Below are 20,298 nucleotides of genomic sequence, written 5' to 3' on the forward strand. Positions count from 1 at the left end.
ACCATCTATATTTTGGAAGCTAACCCCAATTACACTGTAGATACATATATATAGGCTTCTGGTTTTGGAGTCAGACCTCTGTTGCAGAGCAGGGGAAAACATGCAACTTGTGGAGGGGGAAAGCTTTACACAGTAGTTCCCAGATAGTTCCAAAATACTATATTTGCACATCATTCATATATGGCACAATGTTTGAAGATACCATTAGATGTAGCTGGCACAGTTTACAGATCTAGGGAGAGAAAAAATGAGTTCTTTATTTGTCCCCTACCTTTTTTTTTTTCTCCTCAGAGATAGAAATAGTTTTTCTTACCAAACATAATAAGAGAAACTAATCCTGCTATAGCAGTGCCCTAGTTGAAAGTATTGTCAGCAAATTCCATCTAGACTAAAAACTTTAAGTCCCTGAGGTGTGTCAAATTTCTAAGAGTTTAAGTTAAAAATGAGTTTGAACAGATTAACTAGCTGGGACTTGAAGGTAAAGCTGGCTTCTCTGAAAGAAATGTGTTTTACACAGTGTTACGTGTGCTTGGTTCCTCTTTTATTCAAAGTAAGAAAAGGAGTTTTGTGAGAAGAGTCTTGAATAGGGTCTTTTCCTTATAAAACTGTGGAAGGGTTCCAGGCAGTCTGTAGCATTGGCTTGAACTTTGTTTTTCTCCAAAGCAAGAACCCTTCAGTTTTCAGTGGCTTCTACATTTTTTCCTCCTACTTTTGTAAAATGTGCCAGTGAAGTCAAGTGGGTTGCATTAACTTAACATTTTTCCAAACATTCACACTTACAACCAAAAAAGGGAATATTTAATAAACATAACCAGGAATATGTTGGAATGTTGCTCTACTGATGATCAGAAGAATTTTCAGTCATAAGGTCTAATTAAACATCCCGAGTTGGAAATCCTTCCAGTGACTGTTACCTCTCCTGGTTATCTGGTCAAATATTTTTAAGTCAGCCCAAGCAGCTTCTGTGCCAAAGTGATATTTTTAATGTGAATAACACACATGCACAGAAGACCACATTAAAATTCACCTAGGTTAGTGACATTTTGGCATCTCAGATTAAATCTGAAAACATCAACCTATCTTTATGCACAGGGGGCTAACTGGCAATGAGACAGGTCTGCAGTAGTAATCATATGTGTTTGTTTATAACAAAACTTGTTATTCTATGAAAAAAAATGTGTCTGCATGGTCTAGTATGGGAATTTGGACTACCATTGCTGACATTCTTAAAGTTTGATGGTGTGGGATTAAAGACAAGTAAAGACATCATGTGAGACATTTTTCCAAAAGTACCATGCAATTTTATTATCCAAGAATAAAGCATTTTTGCCAAGATTAAATAAGGAAAACAAAACTGAAACTCACCGATAACAAATGACTAATTAACCACTTCTTCTGATTAGGAGCAATAGAATTCCAGTAGCACTCAGAGCTGCTTTGTATTAACTGATAGAACAAAAAGCATTTGAAGAGACATCTCATCTAAGTAGAAAAGCCAGACAAAGGAATATCATTATTTTAGAATTAGGGAACTGAGGAACAGAATAATTGTCCTGTCTGCAGCCAGTCTGTGGTAGGATAGTAATTGAATGCAGATCTCCTTACCACATGCACATTCTCTATCTATATTCCAACTGGTCAGCTGAAACAGCCTTTCATTACTGCTCTGTCAACATACCAAGAATTACACAAGACCATGAACATTTCACATGTTTGCTTCAAATCCACTTCTCCCACCACATCATTTAAAACTTTGTAGTCAGTGAGCAAATACATACCATAGACACAGTAAGTTCTCAAGCCTAGAAAGCAGGCTGGAACTTTACAGTCCACAGGGAGACACACCTCCCTGCAAAATTCCCAATGCCTTTCTATTTTGGACTCCAGCTTCCTTTTGCAGGAACAAGTTTTTCTTTAAAAGATCTTTAAAAACATTTTCAGGTTTTCTTTCTATAGCTAGAAGAGGAAGCTTCCCTTATTTTAAACCAAGATCTACCTTCTTACAGTATTCTTACCGTACCATTCCTCCTACAGGGAAGGGCACTTACCTGTCCTAACACAATAACAGTATTGTTCATAGAAATAGTAAGACCATCACCTAAAAGTGACCTAAAGGTGGTATATACAATTCTCACCTCTACCAGCAACCAGCAGAAGTCAGGAATTAATCCTATTTGTAAGTGTCAATATAGTCTTTGGAGAAATTAAGTAAGGAAATAACTACAGGAAAGTTTTGGGAAAATTGCAGTCTGGCCACTTATTTGAGTTCATTGACTTCAGATAAAAGAGGCAATTCACAGTCAAACTCCATTTCTAGGCTGTAACACAAGGACACAAGGTGTTCCCCATCTTCTGCCAAAGCAGTCTTTTATTTTATAGACCTATGAAAATACCACACCCAGTGGGGATTCACAATACAGATAAGAGATTGCCCAAAGTCAAGCCATTTGTCTTGCTAAACACAACCTTCTCCAGAGCATTTTTGTGTTACATATTTGTGTATTTTATTCATACACATCTTAACCTACCGGGAATGAGGGAGGAGAAAACACTTGAGAACTAAGCGTGAAGGCTTCCATTTACTCACAAGACAAAGAAGCAGCTATTTAAGACCTTTGGCACATGAGCAGTGATATAAATGGCATTTCAGATGCTTAAAATGAGGAGCAGTAGTAATAAGAAGTAAAAGCAACAGAGAACATTCTGGTCCCTGCTTCTTTTTGCTTGAAATCTAGAACTCGCTTGAGCTTACATTGCATAACAAGAAGCTTAGTCAGCCCAAGGGAAATTTTATCAATTAGGAAATATATCTATTACTTCTTAGATACCTGAGCGTGCCAAATCAGTGTTTGATAGCCTCAGAGCCTTTGGGGTAATGGTCCAGGTACAAGCTTTAACAGAGGGCTATTATAGGGTTTGCCTATGCCACACTGTGAAGAAAGAGCTTGACAGAGAGACTGCCAGGGGAGATACGCACTGATGATGGTGCAGCCATGTTAGCACAGAGCTGTGCTGCCTACCTGGTACTTCCCATGGATACATTCAGATTCTTTCAAGTCATGGTAATTCTTTGATCCCAACTTTTCCCATGGCAGGGAGTTCCATAATCTAGCCTTGTGCTGAGAAAATGTATTTTAAATAAATATTGGCTACTGCCTGTCTAATACAGCTTATAAGAAAAATGAAACAGAAGAGCAAATTATACTAGCTTAAATTTTGTTCTTTACAAAACCACTCTACACCCTTCTTGCATCCCCTCCCTGGGGAAGGTAAGGGATGCCTGCAATCTGGGTGCAGGGCTGAGAACTACTGGAGTCAAGTTCTAACGCATTTTTTTTGTCATGGCAAAGCAATGAGTAAATTACAGTCATCATGTTCCTTATTAGTACATACACGATTAATACATCCTTCTGCTATCAGCATCTTACACCGCCTACGAAGGCAGGTCTAAAGGATAACTTTAAAAAGTGTAATTGTTTGCCATAGCTCCAAGGCATTAAGATACTACAACTCCTCGTGTAGAGGGAGACCATGTTTAACAGTGCCCTCTCGTGACTGATGGAATAAAAAACCCAGTTACAAACCAGGCGGTCTGTGAGATCTGGTGGGCTGCGTCGGCAGAGAAGATGTAGGGCAGTAGGCAGGTGAGCTAGTTTTCATTATGGATAGAAAATGAATTAACTATACTATAAATAAAGTCATTCCCTGCTTAGACAACTTCCAAAGCAGCAACTGGCTGACAGAATATATCAGTGCACTCCATTTACCAGAAAATAACAATGATCACTGCTTGCTACACGACAATTTTTATTATACTGTTTTCAGTTGTAAAGGACAGTTGTATTTTTAATGAGACAACTAGGAAACATTTTCGGGGTTAATGATCTACTTTGCATGCCTGCAAGTCTGCAAGTCTGACACACTACTATCAGCATATGCACAGCTGAATTTTCATTCCTAGAGTTAGATCTTCTCCTCCATCTTCAGAGGAAGGACTCCCTTTTCTGCTAGAAGTGGAACAGGGCTCTCCAAGGAGAAGGAAAGTAGATGAAAAGCAGCTAACTCTGCCCCGTGTTCACCCTTAAGCTCAGTGCAGAATGACTTCAAGAGTGTCTCAGAATTTGGGGCTGAAAATGTGGAGAGATTGAGCACAAAATGAGTAACAGCCCAGAGATATTCCTAGTAGCAAAAAGAAATACAACTACTTTTGTCTAAGATCTTTCTTCATTCATCTTCCTGGTCCCATCCCACATGCTTTGTATAAAATATACCATTTCTGCTTGCACTCGCTCTCAGCACTGCTCTTCTAGTACAGTGCCACTGTGAATTACAGTTCCAGGGGCAGCTTCTTGATATCAGTTATGCTTTTCCTTTCACCCATGTTAGGAGAAGAGTATTTTAAAAATAGCTTAACTGTCTTCCTTGCAGTAGAGAACCTGCTGCAGACTTCAAAGTTGGCATCTCTTTTCTCTGCAGTCTGCAGTGAAACATGGGGTATTCAAGTCACCTCTGATCAAAAGAACTACTTTTGTCATGAGCTGCTTTATGCCCTTGCAGTTCCTAAATTTTTGGCAGCCAAATCCAAGTGAGTACACTTATAGTAAACATTGTTTTCACATAGCATTTCTGCAGCTTACTGTCTGTTCCAAGCTGTGCCAGCTCTGCAGGCTGCCAACCCCAGCTGCTGGCAGCCCAGCATCAGGACAATCTGATCCCTGTCACACTGTGGTGTTCCACCTGTGCATCACAGGATGCACTGCTGGTTTTCAGTAGATAAGCAGATTAATTCCCTGGGCATTAGATTAATAATGTTTAGGTTGCTGTCTATCTTCATTTCTTGACCAACTGCAATTTCAGATTCTAGGGTTTGGTTGTTTTGTTTTGGTCTGCTTCCTGCAGAGGGGAAATTTTTAAGGGATCTTTACTGTGTGGATTCTTTAATCTCAGACTACGTTATTGCATCAGGCTTTCAGGGCTATCCAACTCCTAATTTTCACAAAACTTGTAGTAGCTCAATGATCTTCTTGTTCTCCCACTTCTGTCACATTAGCTTGAAATCAGACGACAAGTTCAAAAGTCATTAAGGGGACACAGACAGATACCAGGATCATCTAAGCCTCATTTCCTTAGTAAACTAAATTAACGTTTCAGATGGTGTCTGGTTCTCATTGCTCGCAGTCTAGACAAAACAGGCATCCACAAAGCAAGCATTGTATTAGAGCTGAAATTCATTTTTATCTTTACTCCATTTTCACAGAAAAGAAATTGTAACTTCACAATAAAAATAATTTTAAATGGTTTTGGAGACAGCTGAGGAGAATGGTTACAGAAGTAGCAGCTTTTCATTTCTGTGTTTCCAGATTTATTCCAGCATAGGACAATACTGATTAAAAGCCAGGAGTGTCTAAATGTAGGTCTCATTAGATGGATTCCCACTGCAGACAACACTGCAAAGCCATTTTGATTCTTAGAAGCTATCTCGAAATTGTCTTTTGGGGCTAACCAACCTTCCCAATGGTTACAGATGATGAGGAAGAAACCTGTATTAAGACATTAAAAAGTAAATATTATATAAAAGTTGCAAATCAGCCTATAGGTGTATGTGTGGTGGCAGGAGGACATGAGCATCAACCTGCAAACTAAGTTTGAAATGGGGAGGGCAGGGGGAGGAGGGAAGCAGGAGAAATGCAGACAAAGGAGTAGCTTTGAAGTACTCTCCAGTGTCACAGCTGAAGGATGCAATCAACAGAAATCAAAAAGGAACATGGATGAATATTGCTTTATAAGTGCTCATAAAAAATGGATGTGCATTGAGACAGCTATAACAAGCTGAATGCTGTGAGTTAATCCATACTTTTTTCACAAGAGCACTGAAGCTAATACATACTGGCATTAGCTTCAGTAATTACTCTATGCAGGTGCACACATTTGCTATGCCTGTAGCGAGCTTTGATGCTGCTCCAATAGAAGTTGTTAGCTGGGGAAGAAAAGCAGCTGTGGATAGGTATTTTGTACCTGGCATTCATTAAGACATTTAGTATATATCCCAGCTGGAGAACCTAGAATTCAACTCTGGTAAAAGTATGTACTCTGTGGCTTTTGTTTCTGGAAGTGCTTCTGATACAGAAGACTATTATTCCACCATCAGGATGACCAAAATATTAGTCTTTTTAAAACAATGTTGTGGCTGTAGGATTTTTTTTTGCCTTTAGATGTGCATGTAAATATACATATGTTTTTCTGTGTGGTTGTATTTAGCACTAAGGCAGTATTTAGTTGTTAAGAAGAAGGCTGAGATCTTTCCAAGCCTTAATCTGGAAAAAGACTGCTAGTTTGCCTCTCTGACCTCCAAAACAGACTAAAATGTCACTGCAATGCAGACGTCAACTATGATTATTATTTTCAAAACCAATTCCTTTGAATGAGCTTGAAGTATTTGAAGATTGAGGACTGGGACAGCTCAAAGGGCTAAATATGTTTTTGGTGAACTACAGAAATAAAAGAGTGGAGCAGAAATATCAGAACCAGCAAATTCTTCTATTTTCAAGCTTTTTGCAAATTTTCAGATATGTATTAACCACAACTTACTTACAGCCCAGACCTCTGGTGTCATTTCATCAGGATGGATGTTTATACTGGAGTGTTTCAGAATGTCTACCATAAAGATAAAGAAATAAAACCAGGCCCCCCAAAAGACAATAGGAAAGATGTGAGATACAGGTGAATTACGGCAATCTATGGCTGTTTATCAGTATGCTTGCTAGAACAAATGAGATTCAGTGTTTTTCCCATACTCAGAAACTTACTTCTACACAGAAAGTGTCTCATTAAAGATACCTTGATAGTTTTATGAAGTAGGGTGTGGGTTTTTTAAGATCTAGAAGTATTTCTGGTACATGCTAATAATTCCTAAAGCAGATTATTGCTCAGACTACTACTCTCACTGGTAGTACTGATTTAGCACCCTCATGGTCCGCCTTCTCAGAAATGATGAGTGTTTCAATAGAGGGAACAACCTTGCCAACTTACTATAGTTTCTAGGTAGGGGTGAGAGGCATGGAAAAAGAATGAACATTCCTATATGTCAACAGAAAGCGTTGAGCTCCAGGTTTGCCAATTCCCAATCCTTTCATAGACATTAAACAAAACTAGTTATAATTTTACCTCTGAATGAAAGAGGTTTTCTACCAGCTGTCTTTCTCTGAATACAGATAAATTGGAAAACATGCTCTCTTCAGTTGACACACTGCATTCATTTCATTCTGAAGCATCCAAAAGGCTGATCTTAGAAACAATCCAAAAAAAGACTCCAAAATCAACCCCTCCAAAAAACTGCTGGAAAAAACCCTCTTGGCATATATGTTTTGCTGCTAGAGTTTCATTTTTGAACTGGAACTGTTTGACGTGTTTATCTGTTGTACATATTGTTTTATCCTGGAGTACGTGTTCATTAGCGACATAAATGTGTCTCTCGTGTTAGCTGAAAAATTGGAAATTAGAGGTAGCCTAGTCACATCAACGTGAAATATTTTGACCAGATCTATGCAACTCAAGAAACATTTAAATTTCTTTACTGCAGACTTTTACAATATAATTTGATTTGGGCTGCTTTCTATATCTCAGCTTCCTTGCTTTTAAGTGGAGGTTCTAACAAGAATTAATTACATATGTTGTTTGCCCATTTGTACTAGACTTTCAGGATTACAAGATTTACACTGTCTTTTCCTTTACTCATATCCCTCATCTTCTAAACCAAAGAATCTAGTTTGCAGTCTTTCAGCCTCATCACAATACATGTAATTATGTTGACCAGAGTCACACTGGACTCCTATTCATCAGTAGAGTCATTCAAGTGCTAAGTGATTTGTAACAAATCTTGTATTTAAAGCTTTAACGGTTTCTCTTGTGCAATAGATTTCTTTTTCTTTGAGAACATTTCAAGGTAATTTATTATATGTCTAAAGAACTGAGCATGTGAGTGACTTTGTGCAGGGAACTATGGCTTTTAATAAGTTAATCGCATTAAGGCAAATGTAATGATAGGCTGAAAGCAGAAAGTAGTCAAATAGATCCAAAACCACATGCTAAGCAAAAAACCTACATGCTGTCATTATATATTGAAAATCACCTAAGTACTAACAGATCGACTGTTGTTAATACATCTCTACCTGAAGCTTTAGGCTCTAAAGCAGCTATTGGAAAGCCTATTTCCTCTTTACACACAATCTTTACCCCAGTCATAAGCTTTGTCCAGAGCTCATTTGGCTTCAATAAAGCTGAATAACAAATGTTAGTATTTTTACGCAAGTAACATAATCTGCTTTCAATGTGGCTATGCATGTGTGCAGTCTAAGATCATTAAGAAGGGACAGTAGAATTGTGAAATTGCATATGGTACTAAAGAAAGCATGTCAAGCTCTCCCATTATCTTGCCTACCAATAAAAGACTATGGAATATCAACTGAAACTTCAAGGCAATATATTTACAATTCAACAAGATACCACTTATTATGTCAGAATACAAATAGCATCCAAAGTGCTCTGTCTCATTTCATTGAAGCCAAAAGGCTAAAAGTATAAAAAAAACCAAAACCCACAATTAGCTACCTGTTTGGGTGTTAAGAATTTCTTTAGTTTTGTTACAGATTGTGTGTGAGTGCTCACAGGATATAAACTCACAGTTCAGGATTTACCACTAATTGCATCGGAGCACTATAGTCAGACTGAAAGCTCTTTAAAAGTCAGGAAACAAAGATGCTGTGATGCAGAGTCAAGCTAAACTTTAAAAAAATATATAGAGGGAGAGAAAACAGAAAAATAATTAAGCTCACATTGATGGTACGTAGGGAATTGTTGCAAAGCAACTAGAAACAGGCCTAAAAAAAAAAAGAAAGAAGGAAAACTTAGTTTTGGAAGATATAAATTGATAGGTCTAAGAGAAAATAATGTTGTCAAGAGGCAGGAAGGACCTTGGGAAGCTTCACTAGTAAAAAAAACAGCAAACCAAACTTAAAAGTTTTGTTAAACTTAAATAAAAATGAGAAAATAAAATGCAAAATAAAATGAGTAGTCTGGAAAGGATGGGGGAGAGAACTGCAAGGGTAAAAGTGAGAGAATTTGTGAGCTGAGATAAAGACAGTTTAACAGGTAAAGCAAGGCACACAAGCAAAGAAAACAAGGCATTCATTCACTGCTTCTTATCATCAGGCAGGTAATCAGCCATCTCCAGGAAAGCAGGGCTCCATCAAGAATAACAGTGACTTGGGAAGACAAAGCCCCATCACTCGAAATGTGCCCCCTTCTTCTTCCCTCAGCTTTATATGCTGAGCATGACGTTATATAGTATGGGGTATCCCTTTGGTCAGCTGTCCTGGATGTGTCCCCTCCCAACTCCTTGCATATCCCCCAACCTATCGCTGGTTGGGTGAGGAGCAGAAAAGACCTTGGATCTCTGTAAGCACTGCTCAGCAATAACAGAAACATCCCTGTATTAATCAACACTGTTTGCAGCACAAATCCAAAACACATCCCTCTACTAGCTGCTAGGAAGGAAATTAACCCAGCCAAAATTAGCACATGTGGGTAGAGTGTCACTGCCAAGGGAGGCCTGGTTCCCTAGATGCCTTGGGGATGGCTGTCTCTGGAGTTCTGCATTCAGGTCTGGGCACTTTGATCACTGCTACAGAGCTGAAATCTTGAAAGTGTATCAGAGAAGATTGTGTAGGAGCTGGAACCTGACTCATGAGCAAAGGTAGTAAGTTACTCAACAGTCTGGGTAAATTATGCCTACTGGAGCAGTCAAACAGTCACTAGCCACATTTAAATAGTCTTAGAAGATGACAGCCTAGGGCTTCCTCATGTCACTGGTTCTCTTTTCACTTTCTGACCCTTGCCTGAGGGCATTATTAACATCTGGCTTCTCTGTGTCTTGGAAGGTGATGCCACTAGTCTCCAAAGTGACCTTCACAGACTGATGAGAAATTATCCCATCTCCTAGCATCCCACATACATCTTAGATTGCAGGCACCCAAGGGCATTATATCTGCACTACTGTTTTAATTAGATTTGACGTTTCCAAAGAAACAGCATACCTCTTGCCTGCTAGAGCTAACCGGAATCCTTTGTAGGGCCAGTCATGCTTAAACAACAACAAAAAAAAGGCATTCTAGCAACAGTTCTTTGAAAATACAATTGCAGATGAGAAGCCTAAAAGTAATAGAATATAAATTGTGATGACACCTAACTGTGAAGTTGTCCCTCAGGTGTTTCAATGACTCAGACATCCTGGAAATGGAAAGACAGACAATCTAACCAGACACTTGTTTGCTGCTGTGGGTTGTGCAGAATGTTTTTTCCCCCTTTATCTAAGAATGAAATTTTCTCTCTATTTCACCTCTCACTCTCTCTTATCTGTTTCTAATCCCAGCCTGACTTTCACTTCCATTCACTGTGACTATAATAAGTTGGGCCCATGCCCTTTACTTGAGCAAAGAGGGAAGAGATGGTATTCCTAGATATGTATCTCTCTAATAAAACAGGCAGTACTATCTTACTTTGCAATCTTTAGAGCATTCATTCATGCTTATATGAGTTTTCAGATGATCAGAATAATACCAGGAAAGCAACAAAGCTTCAAAAGTCCTAGAAAAAAAAAAGTCAAAGCACGTAAAGTCACATAACATAGCAAGGTTTTACTGTATGTATGTCTTACAAAATGTACAGTCTGCACTTTGTTTTGAGCTTTTCAGGAAAATTGCATATCAGACGTAATGATGCAGGCAACAGGTCCAGCATCAGAGCTCAGCAGTGCAGGAGGAAGACCTTTCCCAGGCATCTCCAGCTCTACGTGGGAATTTCTCTTGAGAGACCAGGACCATCACAGTCACCAACTCGCACCTTCTCCAGAAGTCTAGAGCATCTTTTTAAGCTTATCTTTCACCAAAACATATTTATTAGTGTTAAAGACAATAAATAGGACAAAAGCATGATTTCCTACAAATGTGTTTGGTATATCCAATGCTCAGGTAGAAGACTGCTGCCAGAGTCCCACTATCAGACAAACAATACAATCACATGAAGAAAAATGCTTATTAAAATTACTGCTGAAAACGAGTTTAGCAGGATGCTTAACCATAATTCCTTGCTCGGCCTAATTAAAAAAAGTGAGAATGTTCAAGGAACTCCTTAGAACAAGTAATCTAAAGCTACCAGGAGCTGTTCCTGAATGCTAACGCCTGGGAACCTGTAGCTGTGTTGCCATCTGCCAGTCAAAATAGAATGTGGTGGAGTGAAAGTGTTCTGATTTATACCTGTCTCAACAAATAAACCTAGGCTTTATTTTATGTATTAGTTTGTAGGTGTGGTTTAATGGTTAGCAAAAAGATGAAGGTTGCTGCAGTTAAAGCTTGCTTATGATTTTCTGACTTGTTTTATGGGTACAATTTTAGAATTCTTTCAATTACTATTCTGTATTCCTTAGGTCTTTGTCTAATCTCCAAAGACTTTACTTCATTGAAAATATATAATGTAATGATAACTCTAGTGAAAAGTTGTCTATAGTCTTACATTATATATGAAGCCTTTTTAGAGATATAGTGATAAATTGCAATGGCTTCATTTTGAAATGCGTAAGAGGAAACTGTTCATTTTGCTCTCACTGTTAAGTATATTCAGCTTTATATAGAGCTTATGTCTGTGATCAGGGCTAAGCTAGTGATTTGTGTTTCTCTTTACGTAGTGACAGAAAAAGTGGCCAGGAAAGCAAAGCTTTCATCTTCAAAAAATCCAAAGCAAGTTCTATAGCTTGTAGGATTGATGCCACATTGCTGGGATGATTTTTACAGCATTTCTTTAAAACTGATTTCCTGTTACTGGACACAGGTTGTAGCTGGTGCATAACTGAAAAGGGGGAGAACGGGTTGTTTTTTTTTTAAAATTTAAAAATCATGCCTCAGTTTCATATCTTTTTGGATTGTGAGTAGCTTCACTAAAAGTATCAGTCCTTGATCTGACTGGAAGCAGATTCAGAATATTTGTGCAAAGGCAGCCCTTCAGTGTTATAATAAATGACTGATCAGAGTATGTGTCTGACTGGCAAACTGCTTTCTTTGTTCCAGAAGCACTACACACAAACCTGCATTTATCACAAAGTCTCAAACCTTTGTTCATTTTTGTTAACCGTTTCTGTACATAGGAAAGCTCTTGTAAGAAATGGACCAGGACACATCATCCTGGTACTGATCCCTCGGAGGAAAGAATATGATGATAAAAGAGTAACACAGTGATTCTGAATTAACACACAGGTCACACATCTAATGGCTGCACAGATTTCAGTGTGGCGATTATTGCTAGTTGTGCTCTATCTGTAGATAAAATACCTGCTGCTCTCAGCAAAGGAGGCTAAGGACTATGAAGTTAAATCTTTCTCCTTATCTATTTTGGGAGGACCCTTTAAGTCCCCATGCCTCTGGAAAAAAAAAAAAAACACTTTTCAATAATATCTGGTTACCCCTCTAGTCATAGGACTAATACTATCTAGATTAATGAAAGCCTTCAGTGAACACATTGGGACTGAAGCATGAAAATATTGCAATTATCAACTATGGGCAGAGTAGGAAGAACAGAAAAACTGCAAATTTAGTTAAAGCATCCCTTGAGCTATTAGTTTCTCTATTAAATAGTGTAAGCACTGAATAATCTAATAAATACATGTTCTGATGCTAAAACTGAGATGCAGAGTTGCCTTTGCATGCTTGGAACCAGAACACACTGATTTCAAGCACAGAAACCTCTATGAGCATTCTTTGGGGAACTTGGCTTGGAAATAGAGTGACCCTGGAAGTTAGAATGTGATTTATAATGAACTACCCACAGACATTCAGATGCCATTACAGTAAGAGTTTGTTTCCTTTGATGCATAACTGAGGAAGACTTTTATCCCAGTAAGGGTTTCATTGGAAGAAAGGTGGAAGCAGAACCATGTACAACATGGTATTTTCAAAGGAAGAAGTTCAGCAGGAAGGAAAGGGAGAGGCTTTAACATATAAGCATAAAGCCACAAAGATTAGACCAAGAAATGCACAGCTGTTCCAGAAAAAAAAGTGCAGTCTTCTCAGTGTTAACAGAATGATGTTTCCCAGTTTCATCAAACCTAACTGCAATAATGCATAGAAGGTGTGCACGAATTGTAATCTTCATTTGTCAGTTTTTGCAAAAGGTGGATGGGAACAAGACTAGTTAATGTCCCCTTAAACTGTCAGAATAACTTCTTTAAAATCTTGCAAAACCACAGTCATTAAATCTTTAATGACTAGGCATACTACACAGCCAGACTGTCTAGCGCATAGGCTGAGAATGATCAACTTCAAACCCTGTGACCCAAGTAATGAATCTTCTTGCAAGCCTGTAAAGTAATCTTCAAAAAGAAAAGGGTGGTTTTTTTTCTGTTTTTTTGGAACCCTGACTGATTTTTGAACAAAACCCAGGCACTGTAAAATGACTTCCATTTGCTGTCCTCCCAGGTCTCTGTACAAGGAAAACCAGTCTTTCAGTAAATTTAGGCTAGGTACGTTCCTATTTAAAAGGTAAAGAAGCTGCTGCTCAGTTACTTCAGCAGAGAAGATCAGCCAAAGAAGCCAACTGGGGGGAAATTTCCAGACTTTTAGAAGTGGTCTCTGGATTTTAGAAGCAAAATGTTTCTCATTGTGGCTTCTGTGGGATGAAATGACTGATGAAACAGTGTATTTGGAAGATGTGGCCAAATCCAAAGTAACCATTTTCTGCAGCATGGCTGGATGACAACAGCTTTTGTTGTAGCTGGGTAAAACTGTGTTTAGAAATGCCCAGAGCTGTTTACAAAGGAATAAAATTAAATCAGCATCAGATAACTTTTAGAAATGGCCCCTTTTGTATTGTCACAAAATGTAGAAGTCATGCAAGATCATACTTGAACACCCTTAAGTAAGAAGGGGCTAGTACTGCAAGGACTATGTCCTGTCGCTTTTGGAACCTTTGGTGGAAGTTTCTGAGAAGACCAACAGAATAGACTTAACAAACATCTCAGTAATTTGAAATATTAATGGTGAACATGTGGTGTAACTGCAGTTAATTAAGCGCTGATAAAAGAATCTGAGCGTAAACAATTACACACTCCCCAGAATATTTCCTGAGTGGCACTAACAATAGCAGCTCTTCCATACATGGCCTGAGACAGTCTGCATGAACGGTGTCAGTGGGTTTGTGGTGATGATTCCTGCTCATTTCCACAGCCAGCTGCTAGGAGAGAGGCTCTGCTGTAGCAAATGTGCTGTGAGCCTGGCACTTGAAGTGGTGCTTTCTCAGGGGATGATCTTAACCCTTTGGTGTTGGGTACGCTATCAGATGGCAGGGACAGAAGTGAAGACAGTGCTAGCCTGCAAGGGGGTGTTCTGTGTGCATTCATCAAACACAGTAAATGAATGGAGCTGGGCCATTCCTCAGTCCATACACATGCTGCTGGCTATTGTTTCAGCTGGCATTGCTGTTGGCATTGCTGCCTATGCTTGCAGAGGAAAGGTAGGTATCTGTGACTCCTTGAGGTGGGACATCTCAGAGGCTTCTCAACAGCACAGCAGTTGTTGCAGGACCCTGTTCAGGAATGCTCCTGCGAAGAACTAGGGAGCTTGAACAGGCAAATGCCTACATTTGCTCAGTATATGTTACACTGGGCAAATGGGATTGTTGATGAACAAGTTTTTTAAAAAAATAGTGCTTTTGAAAGAACTCACTTCAAAATCTGATACGAGCTTGTCATTCCTTAGTCAATGGCTGCTATGAAAGTAATCACTTAGACTCTAGCTTCATTACCTACAGGGAGACTCCATGGCTCTCACACACAGGTCATGGTTTAAAAGCTGGACGGGGAACATTCCTATGTGCTTTGTGTTACAGAGGGAATGTGAAAATCAGTAGCTTTTAAATTTCAAGCCCTGGCCCAGGGACCAGTGTGGGAGATAAAAATGCCATGGTGAAAAATTCCTTGAACAGAAATGCAGACTTTGGTTGAAGACAAAGTGCTGGAGAGAGCTCAACATCATGTTGAACTGCTGCATCCCTGCAGATCGGGAGGGAAAGGGGATGAAGGCTGAGGAAATGTACGGGAACATCTGCACAGAGCAATAATTCTGTGTTGCCTCTGTGAAGTCTTGGGGTGAGCAGAGCAGAGTTCCTGGCCCTGCTTTGCCTGTGTTTCTTGGAAAGGGGGCATTAGGACAAGGGTGATGTTGGGATGATCTTAGTTCTGAGACTAACTATGAATGAGAACTGGCATTCCCTAGAGGAATAAAGAGAACCTGAAACTGATGATAAAGCTATTTATATTCTAGATTATGCCAAGAAAAATATTTTACACTTCGCTTAATAACGTAATTGCAAGTCCAAAACCATCGCTACAAGTTTCTAAATACAGAACAGAATCTGGGAGGAGGCAGTAAGAAAATATATGTTTTGGCTGTTTGATTGCAGCAGACAAGTGGCCAGAATTCATCATGGGCTTGGACAAAATCCGGAGTCTTAAAAGAAGCAATACTTCTAAGTAGTCTTTAGACATGCAAATGCATAAAGAGCCTATAAACACCATAATATCAACTGTAGCACAGAAGGTCACTACAATTTAACTAGTTTAAGCTGCTCTTTTTCCAGTCAGTAAAGCAATGTTTTAACACTGTCTTTGGAGAACAGTGTAAAAACTTCAGTAATGGATGCTCACATGCATGCAAAAGGAGATTTTCAGCACGTGTCGTTGCTGGTGAACTTGCAGTACTATTGGTGTCATTTCATGACTAGAGGTTATTCTACGGCTGTGCACCATGACAAGTCTTGTGTGTGGCCAGGGAAAGCATTTAAGAGTACAGCTGGAGAACTTATGGAATATTCTCTCCACTCTGTGTCCTGATAAACATAATACATTTGCAAAAGTATTTGGTTTTCCATTCAGTTTGGTGTTTGGTCTTCCAACTGCATAGAACCATTTAGTTGGAAAAGACCTTTAAGATCAAGTCCAATCATTACACCAGGACCACCAAGTCCACCACTAAACCATGTCACTAAGGGCTTCATCTATAGTTTCTGAACACTTCCAAGAACAGCAATTCCACCATTGCCCTGAGCAGTCTGTTCCGATGACCGACCATTCTCTCAGTGAAAAAATCTTTCCCAACATTCAGCCTAAACCTCCCCTGGTACAGCCTGAGGCTGTTACCTCTTGTCCTATCACTCGGTGCTTGGGAGAAGAGACTGGTCACCTCCTCTCTCCATCCTCCTTTCAGAGCTGTAGAGAGCAATAAGGTCCCCCCCCGGGCCTTTTCTTTTCAAGTCTAAACAACCCCAGTTCCCTCAGCCATTCCCATAAAACTTGTGCTCCAGACCCTTCACCAGCTCTGTTGCCCTTCTCTGGACCTGCACCAGCAATTCAACCCTTGCTAAGGATGCTGGCATAAGTCGATGACTTAAGAAAGGTACTTGAGGCATCAGTAGCAATTACTGTTAATTCCATAAAATGCAGCATGAGCTGTCAAACCTTCCTTCTATACAGAGGTAAATGTTGCCATTTGTCAACATATGGTGTCCCAGGTAGCTGATTTACACACACAGTTGCAGCACTGGCTTCACTTCAGCAAGTAAGGCTTCTTTGTTCCTTATGATGTCTTTGATTGACTTGGACACAGTTGTAAAGCAGCAATCCTTTGTATAAATATTCCCCAATTCTTTGAATGAGACACTGGACTATAGACAATCATTGCTCAAGAAGTCAAAGCAAGGAATTACATGGGTTAAACTCAGGTACCCTGGATTCTGGAGTAATGCCAAACTTTTCCCTATTCCATAAGGAAAAGGGTTCACAAAAGGAAAATGACTGTTAAGAGCTTGATGAAATGTGTTTTAAGAGTTGCTTTCCATATGTCCTGGGTTCAGCAGTAGCAGTCATGTTTCTCCTCCTTGGTAGCTGGTGCAGTGCAGTGTTTTGACTTTCGGCTCGGGAACAGAGCTGATAGCGATGTTTTGGTTTGGCCAAGGACTTTGTGAGCCTCATGCTCTGCCAGGGGGGAGGGGAAGCCAGGAGGAAGCAGAGACAGGACACCTGACCCAAACTGACCAAAGAGCTATTCCATACCACAGCACGTCATGCCCAGGATGTAACTGGGAGTTAGCCGGAAGGGCTGGTGCACTGCAGGGTTGGAGGAGGTATCGGTCGGCGCTTGGTCGGGCTGGGGGGGGCGAGTTATCAGTCGGCTAGTGGTGAGGTGTTGCATTCTGTTCCCTTGTTATTTCCTTTATCATTATTATCATTGGTGGTAGCAGTAGTGATTTGTGTTATACCTTAGTTACTAAACTGTTCTTATCTCAACCCGTGGGAGTTGCATTCTTTTCGATTCTCCTCTCCGTCCCTCCGAGAGCAGGGGGAGGGAAAGAAGGGGGGGAAGTGAGCGAACGAATTACCTGACTGGGTTTAAACCACGACACCATATCACTGGAAAGTGCAGATGTCGGCTTCACAGAATATGCTTTGTAAAAATGAAACTCCTGTATCTTCTCTCTTGTGGCTAAAAGAAAAACCTAGAAAAGGCTACATGAGAACTCAAGTTACAGCTGCTGGGCTGTTCCTTGCAAGTTAATCCTTGGAACAGGAGAGAGGTTTCACAGCAGCCATTACTGAGCATAGAACCATGATTTTATATTGAATATACAAATTTCCTATAGCCTTCATATTTGGAGACTGATACAGAGACGAACAGAACCAGACACCAGTTTTGCTGGCCAAGCTGGAAAGTTCTTCTGAACAATTGTCTGTATGAGCAATTAGCTTCCTGTAATAAGAACTCCACAGCCCAACTAGTTGTGCTTTTTCAGCTTGGCCTCGTCAAGTTCAATTTGTAAATACTGAAAATACACTATAACTTATAATTACTTACAATAGAACTGTATTAAAGACTCCCTTTTCCTGTTTCCTTTTTTACTTCTCCTCCCAAGAGAAGGATACATATTACAAACCTCCTCATATCCCATTACCCCAGAAAGATTTTCCAGTAGTCATCTCACTCTTTGAACGATGAATAGGACACAAATAAGATGGTGTAACATCTTCCCCCATTGAGATAAAAGTGAATGCAAATGCTCTCAATGAGAATATGCTTGGACATCTTGACACCACAGCTGCTTTAAACAGATTGCAACTAGCTTTGGCCATCACAAATACCCTCATTCAAATGGAGTCCTAACTGCAAGAAGAAAACTGAATTAGTGTATCGACTAATGGCTATCCTTCCAATCTTTTCTCAGCCTTCTTGTGAGTTTTAAAGACTAGGATTTATTGTAGCTTATCTTTAAGCCATACCAGAATCATAAATTCTTTTCTTCTACACTGAAACTGCTTGTAAGTAATTAAAACCTGTTCACTTTCATACCATCAACCTTATTTTGAATTTGAGCATGAGTAGTGGAAGAGTACTATGAAATCCAGGCCAAGCCTTAAAAGCATTCTAAATCACTGAAGTCAGTATTTAGTCTAACTTTCCTTTTTCGAAGCAGGAGTGCCAGTTGGCATCTTCTGCAATATGTGTTGTCTTCATACCTTTTTATTGCTCACTTACCAGTAACTAAAATAATCACAGAACTGCTTCACAGCACAATGCATGGACAGTGCCCTAACTTTAAAATGTGCTAATTCAAGCAAGTAACCGTGGAAGAAAATAAAATTCTTCAAAGTAGTAAAACTTGGGACTTTTGTCTTGCATGGAAACCTAAAAGAAAAGGCCAGCACCAGGAAGCACACTGTTTTCAAGGAAAACAAATAAGCAACGCCGCTGAAAAAGCTGTCTTAAATTCAGGTCCTTATACTGATGTTTACCCTGAAAAAACATGAGACACAAAAACCAGCTTTTAAGTGATGCAAGGGTGCAAGAGGAAAGAATGATAGCAGTGACACCACCCTCCCACACCTCTAACTTAAAAGCTTGCAAGACACATATTCTTGACACCAAGATATGGAAAGCCCTGTCACAAACAACAGACTGCATTAATTCCCCCCTCACCTCCTGTTTCTGCGGGAGCCAGTTTGGGTGGCTTAGTCCAGACTTTCTGTATTTATGCCTAACAAATGTCTGACACCTCAAGAACTGTGGAATTTCCATGACTTCCTCACACTGTATATTCTAACGCTTTGCTAACTGTACTGGTTTGCCAGCTTTCACTAATGCCTAATTTTTCTCTTTTGTGTCAGCTGACGCCTTTACTGCTTCTGTTTCTCAGCATCAGTCTGTTCTGTGCTCATCCACGGGCACCATGTTCTCTTAATTTAGATAAAATCAAACATTTGTAAAATCTATGACCTAAACCAGAACTGTAGAAAGGAACAGATCATTAATTGTTCCTTCCCCTCATCTGGACTCTCCATTTAATCAACTTCTTTCTTCAAGAACAATGCTCAAAACTGAAATCTAAGTTTCACCAGGGATAAGTGAAAAAGGATTACTTCATGTATGTTATGGGATCTACCATATACTGCAAATCCTGTATGGTGGCTGCATTTTTCTGGTGGAACAGCATGGTCTTGACTTAGCACCTGTAGCTCCCAATGCTCCTGCAGAGGTACTCTGTAGCTAGCTCTTCCCTGTCCTCCACCTGTGGAACCTCTTGCCCATGTATGGTACCTTCCAATTGTTCTTTGGGGAAAAGACAAGAAAAAATAAAGAACTAAACCAGTAACTAAGGACATTCAATTTAACCTTCTGCACCCACGTTCCTCTTTAAAAAAAGACAAAGAACTCTGAGAGACCCATCTTGTCAAGGCAGGACACTTACGTTCAAGACATTGACTCACACTGATCTACCTTAAAACCACAGATTGCTGTGAGGTGAAAGCTGTGTAAAAATCCTACCTGTGCTGAACCAGTACTCCTGCAACCCTTCACATATATACTGCTGTTCAAGTCTGAGACCAAGACTAGACCCAGCAGCACCTAGGCTCCACTCAGGAGTTTAGAAATTCAGGGGATCTACTCCAAACCTCATGACTCAATGGGTGGGTCTCCCTTACCCTTTTGTGCCTTTGGTTTCTGTATGAATTGTTTTAGCTTGATTTTACCTCCATTTTCCTTTGTATGCTTCATCCATGCAGTAAGTAATAGAGTGAACCTTGCCACCAAACATTAAGTCATGCTTTTACAAATTCATATTAAACCTACTCTATTATAACTACTGTAAAATTATTCACCTTTGATGGTGATTCTTCGGGCAATCCTAAACCACTCAATTTTGTGTCAA

Source organism: Pezoporus flaviventris, unplaced genomic scaffold, assembly GCF_033815535.1.
Source record: "Pezoporus flaviventris isolate CSIRO_AGI_PZ_B2104156 unplaced genomic scaffold, CSIRO_AGI_Pfla_v1 ptg000001l, whole genome shotgun sequence".
Classification (NCBI taxonomy): Eukaryota; Metazoa; Chordata; class Aves; order Psittaciformes; family Psittacidae; genus Pezoporus; species Pezoporus flaviventris.